At 50.9% G+C, this 13,135-nt stretch overlaps 1 protein-coding gene across 4 annotated transcripts in view; it reads right to left on the minus strand.

Moving 5' to 3' along the window:
- Window positions 1-13,135, minus strand: part of CACNA1C (calcium voltage-gated channel subunit alpha1 C) — a 392,177-nt gene that overhangs the window by 377,911 nt on the left and 1,131 nt on the right. The gene's annotated exons all lie outside the window — the stretch shown is intronic.

Below are 13,135 nucleotides of genomic sequence, written 5' to 3' on the forward strand. Positions count from 1 at the left end.
CCTAAAGGAAATCAAGCCTGAATATTCATTGGAAGGACTGATACTGAAGCTGAAGCTCTAATATTTTAGCCACCTGATGCGAAGAACTGACTCACTGGAAAAGACCCTGATGCTGGGAAAGACTGAAGGCAGGAGGAGAAGGGGATGACAGAGGATGAGACAGTTGGATGGCATCACTGATTCAATGGACATGAGTTTGAGCAAACTCCGTGAGATGGTGAAGGACCGCTAAGCCTGGCGTGCAGAAGTCAATGGGATTGGAAAGAGTTGGAGATGACTGAGCAAATGGAAAAGGTCAGTTTTCATTCCAGTCCCAAAGAATGCTCAAACTACCGCACAATTGCACTCATCTCACACACTAGTAAAGTAATGCTCAAAATTCTCCACGCCAGGCTTCAACAGTATGTGAACCGTGAACTTCCAGGTGTTCAAGCTGGATTTAGAAAAGGCAGAGGAACCAGAGATCAGATTGCCAACATCCGTTTGATCATCAAAAAGCAAAAGAGTTCCAGAAAAACATCTACTTCTGCTTTACTGCCTATGCCAAAGCCTTTGACTGTGAATCACAACAAACTGTGGAAAATTCTGAAAGAGATGGGAATACCAGACCACCTGACCTGCTTCTTGAGAAATCTGTATGCAGGTCAAGAAGCAACAGTTAGAACTAAACATGGAACAACAGACTGGTTCCAAATCGGGAAAGGACTATGTCAAGGCTGTATACTGTCACCCTGCTTATTTAGCTTATATGCAGAGTACATCATGCTAAATGCTGGGCTGGATGAAGAGCAAGCTGGAATCAAGATTACCAAAAGAAATACCAATAACCTCAGATATGCAGATGACACCACCCTTATGGCAGAAAGTGAAGAGGAACTAAAAAGCCTCTTGATGAAAGTGAAAGAGGAGAGTGAAAAAGTTGGCTTAAAACTCAACATTCAGGAAACTAACATCATGGCATCTGGTCCCATCACTTCATGGCAAATAGAAGGGTAAACAGTGACAGACTTTATTTTGGGGGGGGCTCCAAAATCACTGCAGATGGTGACTGCAGCCATGAAATTAAAAGACGCTTGCTCCTTGGAAGAAAACTTATGACCAACCTAGACAGCATATTAAAAAGTAGAGACATTACCTTGCCAACAAAGGTCCATCTAGTTAAAGCTATGATTTTTCCAGTAGTCATGTATGGATGTGAGAGTTGGACTATAAAGAAAGCTGAGCACTGAAGAATTGATGCTTTTGAACTGTGGTACTGGAGAAGACTCTGGAGAGTCCCTTGGACTGCAAGGAGATCCAACCAGTCCATCCTAAAGGAAATCAGTCCTGAATATTCATTGGAAGGACTGATGTTGAAGCTGAAACTCCAATACTCTGGCCATCTGATGTGAAGAACTGACTTATTTGAAAAGACCCTGATGCTGGGAAATATTGAGGCAGAAGGAGAAGGGGATGACAGAGGATGATATGGTTGGATGGCATCACCAACTCAATGGACACTAGTTTGAGTAAACTCTGGGAGTTGGTGATGGACAGGGAGGTATGGCGTGCTGTGGTTCATGGGGTTGCAAAGAGTCGGACACGACTGAGCAACTGAACTGAACTGAGCAACTGAACAAGCACCTAAATAGCTGTTCCCAGGTAGACAGCCCCACCCACCCATATAGCCCCACCCACCTAGATAGCCCCACCCACTGGATAAAGGACTTCCTTGCCCTCCAGCCTTTGTTGAGAAAACCCCTTCTTCCCTCTCCCACCTGGACTTGGCAGCAGCCTTAGAACTGCCCCTCCACCTGTGCTCTTAGCCCCACTTCACGCTCTACCACGCTGCCTAACTAGGCTCCTGGAAGAGCAGCTCTGATCACCCTTGCCCTCGCTCAAACACTCCAGAGAGTCTTGGGGAGCCTCCGGAATGGGAGGCAGACTCCAGCCCAAGGTGAGGGCTCTCCACATGTGCCAGCCTTCCCTCTACTTCTTCCCGGACATGGCTGTGCCCTAAGCAAACTCAACTCCCACTCCTCTAAAATCCAGTGCCTGAGCCCGTCAATACTGCTCTTCCTGCTGGGACCACCCTACGTCTGCCTGCCCTTCAGGGTCCAGCCCTGTCATCTATGCTTTCCCTATTTACTCCATTTGACCGTACATCTCCTTCTTTAAGCCTGTGAGCCCTTCATCTTCATCTCCTTGGAACGCTAGGCATGCTCTGCCCATCGTGGGTGTCTGTGCATCTTCCCTTCCACTGGACTACACGCCCACCCCCCCCAGAGGAAGGGACAACTGAGGGACCATAACCAGAGGTCACAGGAACAGACTGCCTTACAGACAGCAGGTGCCCAACAACACAGTGAGAATGACCGACCACCCCAATTCTGGGAGAAGAGAAGCAACTTTTAGGATTGTTTTCACCAAAACTGGCATGAGATTCTCCATTTTCAGGGCATTTCACAGTCAATTTATCCTAAGAAAAGGCTCCTCATTGCCTGGTCTTTCAGACAGCCAGGCACAGATCAAAATTTTTGCCTTTTAAATAATTGAAACACAGAGCCACAGGATCTTATCCACTGCAGACCAAATATGACATCTGAGTCACTATAATCCCCTCGGATGTGCAGCTCAGATCCCCAGGAGGTCTTGGGAAGCCAGACACAGTGACAGAGGCTCTGACCTTGGAGAAACACTGTGCAACCTTTCAGCTCTGGACCGCGGCCAAGACACACCTGTGCACAGGACCAGAAGGGGATGCAAAGGCAGAGTCCGCAAGACAGGGATTTACTAAGAGTTGGATTAAAGTAAGTGCATCAGTCTGCCAAAGGTCTGACCTGCATTCTGACTTAGCATGCTCAACTCTGCTTATCTGAGAAACAGCGCACACACTTAATGCCCCAGCTGAACCTGCCAATCGGGGAGCTGGGCGTGGGGCTGGGTGGGTGTAGGGATGGAGGCCAGCCTGCGTCAGGACAAGGAGCCCTGATGGATGGTCAATATGGTCAAGCTACAGGAGGAGCTGAGACCAAGAGTCGGCAAGCCACTGTAGCACAGAAAGCTGTCTGACTCTAACAGGGCTCCAGCAGGAATAAATGGGATAACATATGAGCCCACAAAGGTAAAGATAAGATAAAGTCTACCATCTGATCTTCTCTCTCTCTCAAAAAAAAAAAAAACCTGATTATTTTATTCCTTCCTTACTAAGTCAAGTTGTTCGAATTTTCTAAGCCCAGGTTTCCTTATCTGAAAAAAATAGAAATCATAAAACTTGTCCCATTACTTCGAAAAAAATTTTTGAAGGATAGTTGACAGTAGACATGAGCAAGATTGAAAAAGTATTCTAGAGCAATCAAAAAGCAAAGTGATGTTATTACTTTTAGGCAAAACAGTTACGGAAAAAAATAGCCATCCCAAGAATGAAAGGGCTTCCTGAGTCAGTAACTGGCCACTGGTCTCCACATGGGGCCACCATGTCTTACTGGCTTCTCGCCTCCTCCCTCTGTTCCTGACTCTTTCCCCTGCGTGCTTCTTTTTCCGAGTGTCTTTCCCTTCCTCGCCTAGACTGCAGTTGTTCGAGGTGCAGGCAAGAGCCCCAGGCACAGCAGCACCCCCAGGCAAGCCCCCAGCCTGGAGATAGAGGCCCCTCGCCAGGCAGCAGCTGGCCATACAGCCCCTCCACCGGCGCAGACATGGGGCCACGGAGCAGGACTCAGCCTAGCCACACAAGACCCATCCTCTCCCAGGATCCTCATGGTTCCCAGAGTGGATGCTCCTGGACTATAGACAGGCAGACGGGGACACACAAGCTACAGAGCTCTGTCTTACCCAACACCCGCCTCCTGCCGTTCCAAAGCCCTGCTGGCAGGAAGGGGAGGGCTGAGCTGAGTCTGGAGAACTTTGTTTTTTGGAAGGGAAGCAGCATCAGTCACTTCTCATTGCTGGATTGTTAAACACCTAATTAAAGTAAAAATTCTGATACAGGCCCAGGGAGCCTCAGGAACACATTAACCCTCATGACTGCCACAGTGGAATTCCCTGATACAATATCCTTGTCTGCACGGGGTTCTGACGTGGTGAAGCCACATGAGGAAATGGGCTCTTCTAACAAAAAAGCCATAATTCAGAGCCAGACATTCCATTCCTAAGTCTGTACCCTAAAGAACTGAAAGCAAGAACTCAGATACTTGTACACTGATATTCACAACATTATTCACCGTAGCCTAAAGGCAGAAACAGCCCAAGTGTCCATCAGTTGACAAATGGATAAGCAGAATGTGGTTGGTTCATACAGTGGAATATTATTCAGCCACAAAAAGGAATGAAGTTCTGACACCCGTGACACAACATGGATGAGCCTTGGAAACGTCACATAAAATAAGCCAGACACAAACAGAAAAATATAGTATGATTCTACGTAGATGAAATACCTAGAATAGAAAAATTCACAGACACACAGATTAGATGCTACCAGAGACTGGGAGAGGGAGGAATGGGGAGTTGTTACTTAGAGCTTATAGAGTTTCTGTATGGAGTGAGGAAAGAGTTTTGGAAATAGTCTGCTGATGGCTGTACAATGCTGTGAATATAATTCACGCCACTAAACTATATACTAAGATTGGTTAAAATGAAAAACTTTGTTATATAAATTTTATAATAAAACATTTTTAAAGGTCATAATTCACATCTTCAGCTATCAGTAGATTGCCTTACAGACTTAGCTTTGCTGAGTTAAAAGAAATAAATCTTAAAATCACTTTTTGTGTAGCTGAAAGAAAGTGCTTGATCTCACTTCCAAGTGACACCCAGGTCCCCAGTTGACCTCCTGTGCTTCCTTTTAGCTGCACCATTTATCAGGTGGGTCATTTATCAGGTGGGTCGTCACAACCAACCTGGATCTGAATTCAGGGGATATACCACCAACAGTGAGATGGCAGAGGTGAGCCCCAGTGACTGGATTAACATCACAGTCAATGATGCTTGAGAATCCACAGTCACATGGAGATGCAGGGGACAGAAGCAGAGATGGGGAGTGACTGTCAGTGGGTGCAGGGTCTGTCTCTGAGCTGATGAAAATGTGCAGGCTTTGGTGATGATGATTGCACAACCCTGTAAAAATACTAAAAATCACCAAACTGTACATTTTAAAGGTATATGAAATGTATCTTTTACGGTAAGTGATATATCTCCACCAAGATGTTCTTTAAAAACAAATAAATGGATAACGCATGCAGTCTGGGAGCTCAGCCTGCAAGGATGGGCCCCAAACTCATCAGACCCGGGTTGGAGAATGGAGGGCCTATTTCCAGGGCGGGGGATCACTGGGGAGACGTTCCAAGAAGGCGGGAAAGCAAGGCCCTGCCATGAAGCGGTCATCTCAAAGCCAAAGCTGGACAGATGGAGTTCCCCCTGGGATCTGAGGACCAAGCAGGGTCCAGGCAGGAAGCTCGGGAACAAATGCACAGCTCGGAGAGGGAACAGCGAGCAGAGGCGTGTGGAGTGACCACAGGGCAGCACAAGCACTCAGATATCTGTCCACCGCCCTGACCAGTGGAAGACACAGCTTCCACAGTGCACATCCAAGCCGTGCGACACGAGGCTGGTCAAGGTCGTCTCTCCTCGGCCCCAGGTGGAGAGTGGAGAGAGACAGCACGTGCTTGGGAAGTCCAAGAGACCTGAACTTAATTCTTGGCTCCCACAGCATCAGGATGACCTTGACCCCGTTATCAAGACCACTGCTCCTGAGTTTCCTCATGTGAAAAATGTCATTAACACCCTCCCATAGGATGCACGGGGCTTCCCAGGTGGTGCCAGTGGTAAAGAACCCACCTGCCAATGCGGGAGACGCAGGAGGCTCAGGTTTGTTCCCTGGGTCAGGAAGATCCCCTGAAGGAGGGCATGGAAACCCACTCCAGTACTTTTTCCTAGAGAATCCCACGAGCAGAGGAGCCTGCTGGGCCACAGTCCATAGGGCACGACTGAAGCGACTTAGCATGCAACACCCAGGATGGACACAGGATGTAACGGGAGGAAGAGGGTACATAGCGTACTGCTCCTGCCCCATCTGCAAACACAGAACAATGGATGCTACAGCATATTATTTTAAAAATAAAAATGTAGACATTGATACCCCAGAGATCACAGGCCCAGAGGCTGAGAGGCAGGAGGCGAGTGGTGCAAGGCGCAAAGTTAAACGCACATTTCCCAGCACACATTTTGACGATGAGATTATTTTTGCTTTGGGAAACCAAAGGCTAGTCTGTCACTTCCCATGTAAAATTAAAGCCCTTTCCTATTTGATGAGTGTCTTAAGATGCTGCATGGAATTGCTCCCTCCCCATACCTACAAACCGCCAGCACATTTGCTATATGTTTTTTTTTAAATTAGCTTATTTTCCAAAGCCAAGGTTGACATTTGAAGCAAAGTTTTATTTGCCAGGCAGCCTGTCCTCCGGAGCTAAGGAGTGGTTGTTTAGTTTTGGGGAGTTCACGTGGACAGCGAGGACAGGTTGATAGCCCAACCTCCTACTCTCAAGGTCTGGACCAGCAGAGCACTTCTGGCTGGATCAGGAGGCAGAACTTCGGCCTCAGGCTGCACACGGGGACCACGTGCCGTGGCCATGAGGAAGCCCGGCCTCCCTGGGTCCTGACCCTCCAGCTGGTATCACAGTCCTGAGAGCCCACAGGCTCAGGTTGGTTGCCAAGAAAACCAGAAGACCAAGCCTCTCCCGATGGTCTTTCCCTTCTCCTTCAATATTCAGTATCAGCCAGGCCGCCTCAGATTCTATTTCTCTTTGTTTCATGTTTCAATCCTTGAAGTTTTGAATAATGTCAGCCACCCAACACCACCTTCAATGCTGCTTGAATGCTACGGAAGTTTCATGGCCCTGCTTCCTCACACACTGGTTTTCTGTGATTTGCTAAAGCCAGCTGCCACCGCACAGCAATGTACACCCAGCCTCCCATTCGGACCCTCATGGCTGCCCTGCAAAGCCTACTGGCTAAGGATTACTGTCTCCATTCCTCAGATGAAAAATGGGGACCTGATTCTTTCAAATGTCTCAGAGAAAGACATGAAGTCAAAAAATGTGACCCAAGTCATTTTTATAGGTGTAGGCTTATTTATTTTTCTTTCTTTCTTTCTCTTCTTTGCTTTTGCTAACTAACATCTTTGAAAGGTTTTAGCCCAACATGGATTATTTTGGAAGGAGAAAAGTTTATAAATGACAGAACATGACACAATGGTTACAAAGTAAATAGAGCTTAATTGAGTAATCAAATCAACATTTCTCAACATTTCTGCCCACAGGCAATACGGAGAAGAACATTCATTTACTGTCTGAGTTTTGGCTTGCTTCTCTAAAGGACAGGAGACAAGATTATTTTATTTTCTTTTCAGCTAGGTTCCAGCAGGCAGCACCATGAGTAGACGAGTGTATTAAAAGAAAGTCCTGTTGGCAAATGGGCAGCTTGAATATTTCATGAAATGATGGCAACACTGTGTTCTGAAATGGTGGCTTCCTCCCGGGACCTCAGAGGCCACACCTCTGTGGGTGAGCAGGGCTCAGGCCTGGTCCTAAAAGCTGAAGACCAGCTCAGCCTCCAAGGCCTTCTGGTCTCTGGGAGCATCAGGTCGGACACCAAAGGCTCAGAGATTCTGGGGATTGTGGAGGCAGGCCCCAATGACCCCCTCCCCATAGACCTCTCCTTCTTTAAATGTCTCCTGGGAAGAGGAGGGGTCCTGGGGGTCTAGCCCTGACAAGGGAGCAGGGGGGCCTTTGTTCCCCTAGCTCAGTAGACTCGGGGCACCCTGGCCTCTGACAGCTGCAGCCTGACCGCCCGTGCTTTCTACCTGTTCTACCTGTAGCTCACCTGCATGGCCCCCCTGCCCTTGGTTTCTACACACAGCAAAGCTGGCCAGTCCATGAACAACTGCCAACCCCTTGCCAAGGTAGCCTGGCAACACAGGCTCGTCGCTCCCTCAGGGGAGCCCTGACTGGGGCAGAATGGCGGGGAGCAAACAAAAAGGCTTGGACGCATCTCCGTTCACAAAACAGTGATCTGAGTTTTGTAGGAGTTTCTTGCAGACATGCACAAACTTCTACTCTGTTGTGTAAGAAATGTTTAAACCTTTCCAATGAAAGATAACCCCAAGTCAGTTTCTAAATCTACTATCTCAGAAAAGACTTTAGCCAGAACAAAAGCAGGGTCGGGAGAGGGATGGGGGAGGGCAAGAAGTTTATTAGGCAAAGTCTAACCAGAAACCCTGGGCGATGCTCTTAGAGCATCGGAGTGCACTGAGTAGGTCCAGAGACGGCAGGAGGATGGAGAATGGAGGTGGGTTCCAGGCCCGACTCTCCTGAGTGACCCTGCAGGGGCCTGTTTGCTCATCTGGGAACAGCGTTGGTTCCTACCGTTTCTCTTGCCCGTAAAATCTTCTGATCCTGGAAAGTAAATTCCCGAAGAGACAGGCATTTATTCTAGGTCTGCTTGACAACCCTTCAGACAACACGAGTGTGGAACGGCGCCCTCCCTCTCCCTATACACTCTCACACACGCACACCAGAGGACACCTGGGAAGCGGCCCTGGGATGAAGAGCTGTCTGGGGCCTGGGGACCGGACTAGTTAGGCCTCCTCTCCCTCACCTCCATTCAGAGCCAGGTCCCCCAGGGCTGTGGGGAGGTGAGGGCCTGTTTTCAACCTCTCTTTGTCTCCTGAGCTGCAGGCCCAAACCGCCCCGCTCTGTCCTATAAATCCCCACCTAGGTGAATTCAGTCCCACAAGTAGCAGCTGTGCACCCCACATGCTCTCAGACACCCCAGGGAGCTGGGCCTCCTCCTGCAGCCCCTGAGCCCCAAGTCCCCTCCCAGCTCTGCCCTCCAGGGCTCCCACCCTATCTCACCCAGCAAAGAGGTGGCAAGGCCCCAGGGGCCCCAGGTCAAGGCCTGGCCTCAAGCAACGGGTACCCATCTGGGACCTAGGCCCCACAACACAGGGGTCCTGCCAGCCCCCACCCTGCTTCCCCGCCAGGGAGTCCCTGCACCTGACTTTGAAACAGCGCTGAAGGCCCTCCATTTCCCCAGAGGGCTCCTGTCACTTCTACTTGTTTCGTACAGTATATAACCTTGAGGTTCATCGAAACAGGTGTTTACTAAATTATTTTAATAATGACAGTCATGGCTGGGAGTGTTGCTTCATTATCAGAATGCTTAGCACTTATGTCACTAAATATTTAGCACCTGATATTTTGCAAAACAATTCCCCATGCCATTTAAAATTTTTTTCTAATCAGTCTTCTCCTCTCATCGTCAGAGCCCACGATAGACGTAGGCAACCATCAGGACAGAACCTAGAAACAGACCCACTCAGGGCGATTATCTTGCTAATTAGCCTTGTTGTTAAGTCTCCAGGTGTTTCCCAAACAATCCATCTGATTCCTTATTTTTTTAAAGATTTTTTTTAAGTTTTTATTTTTATTTTTTTGGATGTGCACCATTCTTAAAGTCTTTATTGAATCTGTTACAATATTGCTTCTGTTTTTTGTTTTGGATTTTTGGCTCCGAGGCATGTAGGTCCTCAGCTCCCTGACTAGGGATTGAACCCGCACCCCCCTGCACTGGAAGGCCACGTCTTAACCACGGGACTGCCAGGAAAGTCCGCAAGCCAGCGTCCTTTAGTTCACACTGGAAAATAAAATTGTCTCCCGATTTCGAATGCGGAGCACTGACTCCAGAGTCTCCGTGAGGAGCTGTCAGCTGCCAGGTCACCACCAAGTGACCTCCGACCCCAGCCAGAGGGTCTTGGGCCAGGAGGGGCGGGTGCTCCAGCCCCTCACTTTCGCTGTCAGGTTGGCTCCCGGGGCTCTTGGACCCTGGGAACTTGCCTCAACAGCCAAGAAAGTTCATTCATCCCCCCAGGGTCAAGGCTACGCTCGGAGGTGGAGCAAAGAAAGGAATGGGAATGAGAACATGGTGTGTGGGGGGAGGGGGGCAGGGGCCCAGTGCTGAGAAGCAGAACAGACCGCAGCCACTTCCTACCCGAGGTCTCAGGAGCTCTGCTGCCATTCCCAGCAGGACACCAGCCAGACTCATAAACAGAGATCAGCTGTGAAGTGTATACCCACTTGTTTCTGGGTTTTTCCCCTAATAAATCTAGGGGAATGTCTTCTTGCCTTTGAGCAACCCCACAGGCCAGCCCCTCCCGGCCCCACACTCCAGCAGGGCCTCAGGCCGGCCCTGGGACCCACCAGCCCCTCTGGTCACCAAACCCTGGTGAGATTAATCTGGGGAGGAAATACATACAGGGAGGATGTTAATACAGGGCGGTGACAGGTTCAGCCTAGCGGATGCTGCCTGTGCTAGAGGTCACTGCAGGGCTGGGGCAGGAGGGACGATGGGGTGGGAGAAACCAAAGTGGGTTCAGAACCGGAGAAGGGGTCGGTGAGGGCGCATCATGTGCACAGCGTGGCACCCCAGTCTTCCAGACCTCTGCCCTGGGGCAGGTACGCCTTTGAGGCCCAGCAGCCAGGCTGCCCTCAGCTGTGCCTCCCACCGCAGGTGCCCCTCCTGACACTCAGACCCTGGAGCGCCACCTCCTGGAAGAGGCAGGAAGCACAGCCCCTCTGGTCTGGGGGCTGCTTTCATCCTCCCAGGGTCAAGGCTGTGCTAGGAGGTGGGGGACACAAAGATCAGCAGGCCCTCAGACTCTGACCCGGGATGCCCCTGGGTCGCCTTCTGCCTCCGGCTTACACTCAGAAGAACCCACCTCAGGCAGTTCTAAGTCACAGAGAAAACTGAAGGAAGAGTCCCAGGTCATCTCCAAGACTCACGGGTCAATGGCTCACCATCTCCTGTACCTGTAGGATCAACCTGTAGAGAACCGTTCACCCAACATGAGGCACAGGTGTGCAACGGTAAGGGGACTACATCACCAGTCTTCCTGTCTGCCATGTACCAGGTCCCCAGAGGGCATTAGGTTCTTGTGTAATCTATTTAAAATAGCTCTTCTTTATTCAGTGTGTGTGTGTGTGTGTGTGTGTGTGTGTGCACGCGCGCACATTTAAATACTGTTAGCATGTGCTCCGTGGAAATAATGAATAATTGATTCTTGTAATAGATTTGATTGTCTAGTACTCTGATACACTGGAAAGTGTCTGAGTGGTACTAGGGACGGTATTTGGAAACTTAAAAGCCCTTTTCTCCGGGTTTCTCTACACAGAATCCGAGAAAGAGAAGCTAATGTCAACCTGCACAAGCTGGGGTGCAGGTAACAATGCCCTCCGACCCCTGACCGTGATTACTATCACTTTATTACGATGAGAACTGTTCTGCCGCATCACTAAGTCCCGCTTTGAAAAGAAAAGCACGGTGTGTCTTCCGCTCCCAGAACACGCCTCCCCCTCTGCCTCGTCTCCAGCAGATAAGGGACGTTCTGATGTTTTATTTGTTAAATGGTTGACTATTAAGAAACTCATTTGCTAGCTGGAGCCTGCAATGGAAAATCAGCCCAGAAAAGTGGGAGGCTGGCGAGCAACCAGAGCAGATGGGAAATGGAGGTGAGGGGAGGCCCACGAGCCCCTTCCAGTCTGGACCTGGGGTCGGGGGCCAGCCCTCGGGGAACCTGCGGGCTGTTCCAACGTGCTGACCCCCTTCTCCACACCCTGACCCCCGCCCCCCGCGACAGCACTGCAAACCAGGACGAAAGGGCCCATGCACTAAGCGATGGGAAGAGGAGGGCGTAACCCCCAGCCCCGGCAACTTCTCCGGCCCTCCACTCTGGCTGTCACCACCCGCCCGACGTCATCATCCGCTCCTCCGGCCTCTCGGGTCCTGAAACCCTGACCCCAGGCATGTTCCACAGTCCCGTTAGTCCTGAAGCCACAGCCAGCCCTTCCTGGCAGACGCTCCTGCTCCTCCAGGTCTGCCCCTCCTCCTCGCCTCCTGCCCCAGGAAGACCCCGGCAATGCCAAGGATGGGGGTGGCTGGGAGGGAGAAGACAGCAGGGAGACGGGGGTCCTGGTGCTCTCACACCTGAGAACCACGTCCAGGAAAGGAGGCAAAACTGCTCCGAGAATTATATAATCACTGCGGCTTCAAGCGAGAGGACTGGGATCCAGGTTGCCATAGCGTTTGTGGCGTGTGGCTGGGAAGGCAGCGCGCCCGGCCACGCGCCCTGCTGCCCGCCCCTCCATCTTCCTCGCAGACCTCATAGGGCCTCTGCTCCTACTTTGAATGTCTGCTCCCCGCAGACGGGAGGGGAGGAGGCGCTGGGGGATGGGGGGGGGCAAAAGGAAGGGGAAAAGGGGCCAAAAAGGATTTGTCCTGCAGAGAAAGGGGGCCCTAGGAACTGCTGAGGATTATCGCCACAGGAATAACAATCATGACTACAGGTCACTGCCATTGTGGGTGACAGCCAGGACGTGGCCACTGGGCGCTCCGCTTCAAGGCTGCCTGGACTGAGCTGGGAGCCCCAAGGGCAGAAACCTACCCCCCTCCACTCTTCACAGACATCACCCTTTCTTTTGTGTCACTCCCGCCTCCCTCTGAATCCGTCCAGGACTCCATCAGGAGGGGCACAGCGGAACAGGTGAGGGGTGGGACATGGGGACAGAGCTGCCCTCCTGACCTGAAAGCCACGGCTCACCCTAGAACCCATGGCCCTTGTCACAATCGTTTGCCCTAAAAGAGGCCACAGTCTCCCCACGGCCACCCAAGCTGGAGATCAGTTTCAGGTTGGACAGAGCCCAGGGAAGCTGCCCGGCGGCCTCTGGCTCCAAAAGGGTAGGGACTCTGCCTGCTAAGGGTGAGGCTGGGGGCCAAAGGAGGGAGGAGGCTGGAAAGGAGAGACACGGAGACAAAAACCACCAGGCTGTCCTCACAGGAGCACCTGATGTGCCCAGGAAGTAGCAGGACCAACAGCGACAGGTACTGAGAAGGAAGAGGCTGGAAGGAAGCATGTAAACAGGGACGCTTGGGAAACTGGGAGAGGCGAGGCAGAGTCTGCACCCAGAGGCAGAGGAAGCCACTGGGGAGGCCCATCCGGAGCTGGAGGCTGCCACACTCCAGCAAGACCGGCCCTATCCACTCCATATTGACCTTAATTGCTGAGCAGTGCCAAAAAATAATAACTTGTTAATATGGGCGGGGGGGGGGG

This window comes from Oryx dammah, unplaced genomic scaffold, assembly GCF_014754425.2.
Source record: "Oryx dammah isolate SB20612 unplaced genomic scaffold, SCBI_Odam_1.1 HiC_scaffold_29, whole genome shotgun sequence".
Classification (NCBI taxonomy): domain Eukaryota; kingdom Metazoa; phylum Chordata; class Mammalia; order Artiodactyla; family Bovidae; genus Oryx; species Oryx dammah.